We start from the raw sequence: 9,341 nt of genomic DNA, 5'->3' as shown, positions 1-9,341 counted from the left end.
GCCAAGAAGGCTCCCGCCGGCGCCTGTGCCACACACCTCTCAGGCCGGGCAGACCCCCGTGCTCTCACCAGGAAGGTGGCCGGCTGTCTGGATCTGAAGATGGCGCCGCCCAGAAGCTCTGCGACTCTCGCCCGTCCCAGAAACGGCTGGCACTCTGTATTCCACACGGTCACCCGTGCAGCCTGCCCTCCGCGGAGTCCCGGAGCCAAGAAGGCTCCCGCCGGCGCCTGTGCCACAAACCTCTCAGGCCAGGCAGACCCCCGTGCTCTCACCAGGAAGGTGGCCGGCTGTCTGGACTTTTATTTTTTTCGAGACAGGGTTTTTCTGTGTAGCCCTGGCTTTCCTGGAACTCACTCTGTAGACCAGGCTGGCCTTGAACTCTGAAATCCGCCTGCCTCTGCCTCCCAAGTGCTGATTAAAGGCGTGCACCACCACTGTTTGGCTGGTAATGAACCGTTTTCATGGTCACTTTTTCATATATTTGATGATCTCTCCTGTCAGAATGGATCTCAGTTTTCCTCACTTCTGTCTCTGTATTCAGTCAGATTCCTCATGTTTTCCTAGTCATCATTGGAGTATATTGGCATTATACTTGTTTGTTTGTTTGTTTGTTTGCTTATTTTTCAATTTTTTATTAGATATTTTATTCATTTACATTTCAAATGCAATCCCAAAAGTCCCCTATACCCTCCCCCGGCTCTGCTCTCCCTACCCACCCACTCACACTTTTTGGCCCTGGCGTTCCCCTGTCCTGGGGCATATAAAGTTTGCAAGACCAAGGTCTTGGCATTATATTTTTATTTCCAACTGTTAAATGAAAAGTCTGAACATCCCATATATATCTTTCACTCTCTCACTTGTTTTGGTGATTTAAATTCCATACTGTTTTTCATAGTGTTTATACTAAGTTATATTCTTACCAATAATGTAAAATAATTAATTTTTATAATAGCCATTCTAACTAAAATGGGATGTTTAGATATGCATTTGCCTAATGGCTAAATATATTTTAATACTTTCAAATATTTGTTTCCTATCTATCCCTGCGAGAAATGCCTATTCATATTAGTTTCCATCCACTGATCTGATTACTTGTTTTGGTTAAAGTTTTTAGGTCTTTACATATTTGAGCTATCAGTCTCTTTACAGAGAATTAGCTAGTAAAGATTTCTCAGCAACTACAGTGTACACTCTCCACTTCATTGTTTCCATGCTGTGAAGATTTTTGGTGCACTCCCATGTGGTAAATCTTGATTTTATTCTTAAACTATTGCAGTCTTATTTTTAAAATATTTAAATCTGTTTTAATACCTTGATAGGCTTCCTCTAGTATTTCCAAATATGGTAAGGTCTTTTGCTGGTTTTGAGGTGATTTTGGTACCCGGAGCATATTTTTTTTCACTTTACATCCTACTCAGCAGCCCCCTCCCATTCACCCTCTCCCACAATTCTCCCAGCACACCCTTCCCCTTCTCCTCTGAGGAGGTAAGGCCCAACCCTGTGTATCCCCCCACCCTGATAAATCAAATCAGACATTATTCTTTTCCTTTATGCCCCTGTAAAAAACATCATGACCAAAGGCAACTAGAGAAAGAGGGAGTTGATTTCTGCTTGTACATCCAGAGGGATAATAGAGTCCAAGATGTCTTCCCATGTATGCTCCCAACCATGATGCCAGTTGTTCAATATAATATTCAGGAAATGGAATCTTATTAGTCTGCCTCTCCAACAAGTAGAAAACTCTAGTTTATCTTTAGTTATAAGAAAGAAATAAGACCTTACATCCTAACCCTCACTTATGTACAGCTAAAATACATCTCTCTTCTCAGAAACTTGTTTCTCAGATCCACCCACCAGGACATATTAGGCTGTCTTCCCTAGTGATGCTTCATGCTTCACAGGGAGAGAGAGAAACATAAAAGAAGGCACTTGCTCTCACAACTTAGAACAGGACCTCAAGCACCTACTTCATGGCACTCTGGTGTCATAAGCATTCATTGTTAACTAGAGAACATAATATTATTTTAATGCTGATTTATTAAGGTTGGTTAAGATTTTAGCTTCAAAATTAAATAGTTCTCAGGTACCAAATCAAGATTAATCATATAAGAGATTTAAAGAAAAAACATTTTTTTGACAGATCAAGGTTTCAGTCATGTCAAAAACTTGGTTTACATATTGCTCATTGAAGAATACACCACAAGCTACTGTATAAGATAGTCTATAGCTCGGTAATAGAGTACTTCCCTAACATGTGCAGAACCATAGGTTTTATCTCCAGCACCCATAAAATAAAATAAAATAAAATAAAATAATAAAATGTAATGACCATCTAAGAACAGCTTCGAAGGAAGTTTTATGTGATAGGGTTTTGGTGCTAACAAGACACATTTGCTTATATTCCATAGGAACCAAAAAAAATTCATGACATAGTTAATATCAAAACCCTGGTAAGGGGAGCATCATTGAGTCCATAGCTTGAACAGATTAAGTGGCTTGTTAAATAAATTAATAGAGAAACCTAATTTTCTTATGTCAAATGCCAACTGGAGCATACAACCAGAATTCCTACCATAAAAATCTCAGTGTTGTTAAATTATGATCATGGTTAACATCCCCCTTAATTTCTTTAAGGGGTAATTCGATTTCTGTAACTAATAATCTTATAAATACTTTAAGAATATGTGCATAAACTTTGTAGTATAGGGATGGATTTACAAATTGTTGTCTTTATTAATAACTCATTCAGTACAAGTAAGAATAGGACACATATAAGCTGTAACGCCACTCCATATATGACAAGCCACTGGAATGAATGGGAAAGAATTACTACCATGAAGAGGATAAGGAATTACCGATAATTGACTTTTGACATGAAAAGTTCTTCTGTAGATGCTAAATTTCTTTTCAATAATTTATGTGCTTCAGAAACTTGGATAATTTTACCTTGTTTAAACTGCTCAGTACATGATAACCCCACAAGAACAGCATAGGGACCAGGTAAAAGTCTTGTTGAATTCAGCTATTCTGTATGAACTTGACTAACTTTCTGGACTGCTGATCTTCATGACAAATGCCCAGGCAATTGAGAGTAAAGCTGTCCAGACTGTGTAATTTATTTGTCCTTTGGTATGTACAGCTGTATATAGCTAACTTCATGTAAAACCAAAGAAAATAAAAGAAGGGTGCTATAATCAAATTGCATCAACATGACAGTGTAAACAAATTACAATTAACAATTAACAAATTAGAGGAACTTCCTCATTATATAACTCATGTTGCTGTTTAATTAAGGGTCCCAGTTCATAAAAAGTCTTATCAATGAAAGCAACCTTAGATACAGTTCTCCTTCTCTGGCATTTTGGATATCTTAACTGGCTTTCCTTTAACAATTTTTCTTGCCCTACCAGTATTGTTATCCTCACATCCTTGCTTGCTTACTTGAAAACTTCTATCCAAAAGCACAGAATTTTTCACAGTCATCCATACACAATTTATATTCAGTAATAAAGTACTTGCAAATCTTTGAAAGAAATATATATGATTATAATTGTCCTTTTTAAAAAAAGTAAAACTCTGTGCATGTGATATTTTGTACAACTCTCTAATTTTTGAAAGTATGTCTCTAAAGTGCTCACCACACCTGGGCAGTAGAACCCTGAAGTCCAACAGGGTTGGATTAAGATAAGAGGATTGTGGGACACCATTGCTGTTCTTGCCAGATATAAAATAATCACCAATTTCACCTTCAATGCTGACCCTAAAATAAGGGACAAATTACAACAGGGAAAATCAAAGTGCATTCTGGTTTATGCCTGCAGTAGTCACTAAAGCTCACCTGTTAACGGCGTAATGTTCAGCTGATGCCCCAGCGGACATGCTTTAGGACATCATTTATCATAGGTGGGATCTGCCTGGGCCAATGGATTCATTTACTGATGAATCTATGATTTGATGGCTTTATTGCCACTGCGGCCTATTTGCAGGGTTAAAGTTCTAGGAGAATGCTCTGGAGGAGAAGGAGATCTCTCTCTCTCTCTCTCTCTCTCTCTCTCTCTCTCTCTCTCTCTCTCTCTCTCTCTCCCTCTCTCTCTCCCTCTCTCTCTCTCTCTGTCTCTCTCTCTCTTCCATCTTCTCAGCTACTTTGAGGTAAGAAACCTACTCTACCAAAAGTTCCCATAGCCATGGTTCTCTACCTCAGCTCAGACTTAAAACAAAGAAGCCATCTGACCTTGAAACCTCCAGAAAAATATATTAAAAATATGTGTTTACTCCTTAAGAGTTTCTCTCCAGAATTTCATTGCAGTGGAAAAATTTTGAACAATGGAAAATATTTCTTTTCATAATTTGGGTTAAGGGAGTTTCCCTGTTAACTTACAAGGGGCTGGGATTTATAGAAAAAGTATTATTTTCTATGTAGACCAAATATAAGAAGTTATGTCATAAAGGAAAACTTTTGAAGTTTTTAATTTAAAAAAAATCTCAAAATTAGATTAAATAATACTTAGAATTATTCGATTTTATTTCCTTTAAAATATTTTCATTTTACAGTATAGGTAGTCCTTTTTTAAACTTCCCACATTCTGTTATTGAGCTCTTTTTTTTTTTTTTTCTGTTATTGAGCTCTTAAGAAAGACTCTATTTTTCTGCCAGCTGAGAAAAATGAATTATAAAGTAAGGTGAGAGAAACTGTCAAAACATACCTATAGTTATCCAGTAGTGGTTAAGTGAATAATCTCTCACATTTGTTACTACCTCCATTTAACAACTTGTACATTCTATGCCACTTTACCATTTTTATTTTACAATAGTAATAGAGTTTTTTTTTTTGTTTTTTTTTTTGTTTTTTTTTTTAAGACGCACAAGCAGAGAGTGATAAAATGAAAAGTCTTAAATTTAGAGGAAGGAATATCCATCTGCTGGGTTCAGGCCACCCTTCCTTAACATGCCTATTTGAGTCATGAATCATCCAAGGGCACTCTGCCCCTACAGATCAGGCTGGGCAAAAAGGAAAAAGGGAGTAAAGAAAAAGAGTTCAGTGGTTGCAAGATTGTCTTCTTGTCTGATCTCATTCCTGAGATTTTCACTGATCTGCCCTCTTTCCACTTCCTACAATACAGTGGTCAACAGTGGCCTCTCAAGCCATGTCGACATAAAAAAAAATTACAATATAATCTAAAATTAACATGAATTTTCCTGTACTCCTTGATCAGTCATCACCCTTTTAGGATAGAAGGAAACCAGTCACGTTAACTTGCAGAACAAGTCTGGGTCCCACTGCATAACCAAAACATTACTTATGCCAAGGTCAGCCTTGGGCTAATCATGACTGTTCAAATATCCTTCACCAAACATAGTCAGTGTCTTTGGCTTTGTTATGCTTATTTTAACAGCTTTACACTCTAACAGTTCTGATCTCTACTCAGGAAATGAACAAATTCAGAAATAAAATGAAGACAGACAGCATATCCACAGAGATTTCATGTCATCAGCTAATTTTACAAATTGATTGAATAGTTTATGTAATTAGTTCTGATTGGAGAGAAATAAGCCTAGTCCAGTATTACCCTGCTGTTTACTCTTGTTCAAACACAGACACAGACACACACACACACACACACACACACACACACACACACACCACACACACACACACCCTGACCTAGAGAGTCAAAAAGTCCAAGATTATGGGGTTCAGCAGTATAATTTCATAGATCAAGATCCCTGTAAAAGTCATGTAAAATATGTAAAATGTATTTTCTTATATGCAAAATAAAGGCAACGATAAACCATTCTCTGTATATGTAGAGGAAAGATGGATATGCACAAATGCTAGCTAACAGAATTTTTAGTCGATAACTGAATTTCCTCAGATTCTTTATAAGGGTTCTTTTTCCATCTTCCTTTGTGGAGGAATTAGAATCCTTATATTTTTGTCAACTGTCAACATCACTAGGTAATCTCATATTATTTATAGATTCCATCTAGAATGTTCTTCCTTCCTTTTATCTAGCCTGATACTTTGGTTGCATATTATTTTCAAAAATTCTATCCTTTGGGAGTTGAATTTTTCCATGCATGGTCTCATCTAAAGGTGATGTTTTCAAATAACCTTTAACCAAATTCATTCAGTCTACTTTTGAATTAAAAGCAGATGAAAACAACTATTTTTTCTGGCTGAAAGAACCACATAGCTATTTCTGTGCCAAGATAATTCACTAACAGCAAAAAAAAAATATTCATATATCTCATCTTCATTCAGGAAATCTTCTGGCTAATTATGAAAATATTAATTAAGTTAGGAGCAATTTAAAAATGTTGCTTTTAACCTGCTCAATCTGAGCTAGTATTAAGTTACTACTGTATTTGTGCAGAGTCAGATTTCAGAAACATCTGGGGACATATTCACATCAAATTTAACTATGACTTTATTATCTGCTCTCCCAGAAAATAGATATTCTCCTGTCAGTCAGTATTCTTGACCTTTCAAAATTACTCTGAAATTTTCCAAGCTTTTTCCAAAAGTTATTTGATATTATGCAAAAACAATTGTAGTGTACCAAACACTGTTTACTTGCCTTTGTAGACCCAGTCTTCAAAGTTTGCCCCCGATCTGCACCCAAGGATCCTGACTCTGTGGACAAGATCTATAGACTCATTAGGGCGCTGGTCCTAGCTGGTTTCAGCCAATGAGCACCGTTTATACAAGGGAAGCAAAGGTGAAGTTGGGGATGTAGTTCCTACTATTTCAAGCTAGGTTTCTCTATTCTGGCTTATTTCCCTATCAAAGGCTCCTGTCCTATTTCCATTCAAATACTCTCAACATCCCAAGTATTTGTTCTCAGGCTTCACTCCTTCATTGACTACCATCCTATGGGGGTGATAGTGAGTCCGTGCTTTTACAGCATCTTATAGTTCATCTCTTTGCAAATATCTATACTTTCAAGATGTCTTCCTACATTAATCCCCTTGTAATTATAATAATGTACCATACCTTATATAGAGCTGTGGCTTCCAGCCCATGCTAGTTTTGTTCCATTGACGAGCTTTCACACCATTACCTGACTTATCTGAAGAAACCCATGTACCCTTTGAAACACAACATCAAAGGCAGCCTTTCTGTGATATCTTCCTCACTGGTTCTCTGAACAGTGAGTCAAACTCTTTGGTGAGATAAGCTCTAGAGAAGTTCTTGCCTAGTTCAAATGTTGACTCCACCCTTTGTTGACTACTGTTATGACCTGGAACTGAATGATCTGCTTAATATTCCTAGCTCTCAATTCACTTTTTAGTGAAGACGATGGTAACTCTCCCCTAGAGGTTTTGTGAAAGTTAAGATGCTTGGTATGTTTAAAATAATTTGTCAATTGTCTGAAAAATAATCTAACCCATTATTAAACAATAAAAAAATCATTTGATAATTTTCTGTTTATTTGTCGTTATTACTATGATCCTTCATGTATTTCTTAGTTGTTTTGAAAGGAAAATTGGGATGATGGCTTTGCATTTGTGATCATTTTGTCTGTATGCCCTGAGTGTTGATATTATTTGGCATGTAGCACCATGTCTTGGTATGCATTGCTGGAGATTAAATGGAGGGTTTCATACATACTAAGCAGGCACTGTATGAATTGAATGACAACCCCAGCCTTCTACTACTCCTGTATTTTCTTCCTGATATTCTTTAATCTTCCTTCCTCCACTCCCTCTGTCTTCCTTACTTCCTTCTTTCTGTCTATTTTTAACTGACATGAAATTTATGGATATGTATATTTCTATACATGTCCATATAATATTCAGATCAAGGTGAAAATGTACTTATTAAAATAATCATCATTTCTTTGTACTGGAACCATTTGAAATTTCTCCTTTTAGCCTTTTTGAAATATACATTACATTGTCCTTATCTGTAGACACCAATGCAAAAATAAATATCTAAACATATTTTTAATTGAAATTTAGCAGTTGTTGATGGGTCTCTCCCAGTTTTGATTTTCACTGTTTACTAAATCTTAAGAACAATAAATCTTGTAGTGAATAGACTCTTTCCAGACCTTCATTTCATTACCAAAGACTGATAGAAGGCTGGGAATTCCCTGTTGGCTTTTTTATGGAGATGTATTTAAAGAAGCAGTGAAGAGCCAAACAATTTTTTTTATTATTAGATATTTTCTTCATTTACATTTCAAATGCTATCTCCAAAGCCTCCTATACCCTCTCCCGCTTCCTGGCCCTGGCATTCCCCTGTACTGGGGCATATGATCATCACAATGCTAAGGGCCTCTCCTCCCATTGATGGTCGATAAGGCCATCCTCTGCTACATATGCAACAAGAGACACAGCTCTGGGGGTACTGTTTAGTTCATATCGTTGTTCCTCCTTAGATACTTTCTTTATCTCCTTCATTAGGGGCCCTGTGTTCCATCCAATAGATGACTGTGAACATCCACTTCTGTATTTGCCAGGCATTGGCATAGACTCACAAAAGAGAGCTATTTCAGGGTCCTGTCAGCAAAATCTTTCTGGCATATGCAATAGTGTCTGAGTTTGGTGGGACAGAGACAAAGTTCGGAGCTAAGACGGAAGGAAAGACCATACAGAGACTGCCCCACCTGGGGATCCATCCCATATACAACCACCAGAGCCAGGCACTTTTAAATCTCTGAGAACCACTTTCATTCAACAAGTCACAGCAAGCTAAGCCACAGCGCAAAGAAACCTGGTTCCAGGACCCACACAGTGAATGATTCTGTTTTAGAAATATGCACACAATTGGAGAGCACAGTAAAGAATGGAGCATTTGCAATACTTCAAAGTAACAAATAAAAGCAAGAACTGCAGAGGATACTGAACCTAGACATGGTGTTCTAGAAGCCAGATTCTCAAGAGAACAATTAGTAGTATACTATGTCTGGATTTTGTTTTTCCACCATCAAGAAGGACTTAGCAGGTGAGAATGTGCCTAGTCCTGCTAGGACTAGATGTTCCAGGGTGGGGTGGTACCTGAGGGGGATTCCCTTCTCCTAGGAGAATGGGAGGGCTTAATGGAGGGAGGGACTTGAAAGGGCAGAACTGGGAAGAGAACAGGGAGGGAAGCACTGCAATTGTGATGTAGTGAAAACAATTAATTATTGAAAACAATTTAATAAAACCTGAAAAAGAAAGGAAGAAAGTAAAACGAAGAAAGAGAGATAGAGAAAGAAAGACAGGAAGAAAGAAAGACAGGAAGAAAGAAAGGAAGAAAGGAAGGAAGGAAGAAAGAAAGGAAGGAAGGAAAGAAGGAGGAAAGAAAGAAAGAAAGAAAGAAAGAAAGAAAGAAAGAAAGAAAGAAAGAAAGAAAG

Source organism: Mus musculus, chromosome 1 (genome assembly GCF_000001635.26).
Source record: "Mus musculus strain C57BL/6J chromosome 1, GRCm38.p6 C57BL/6J".
NCBI lineage: Eukaryota > Metazoa > Chordata > Mammalia > Rodentia > Muridae > Mus > Mus musculus.
This window is presented reverse-complemented; position numbering follows the sequence as displayed.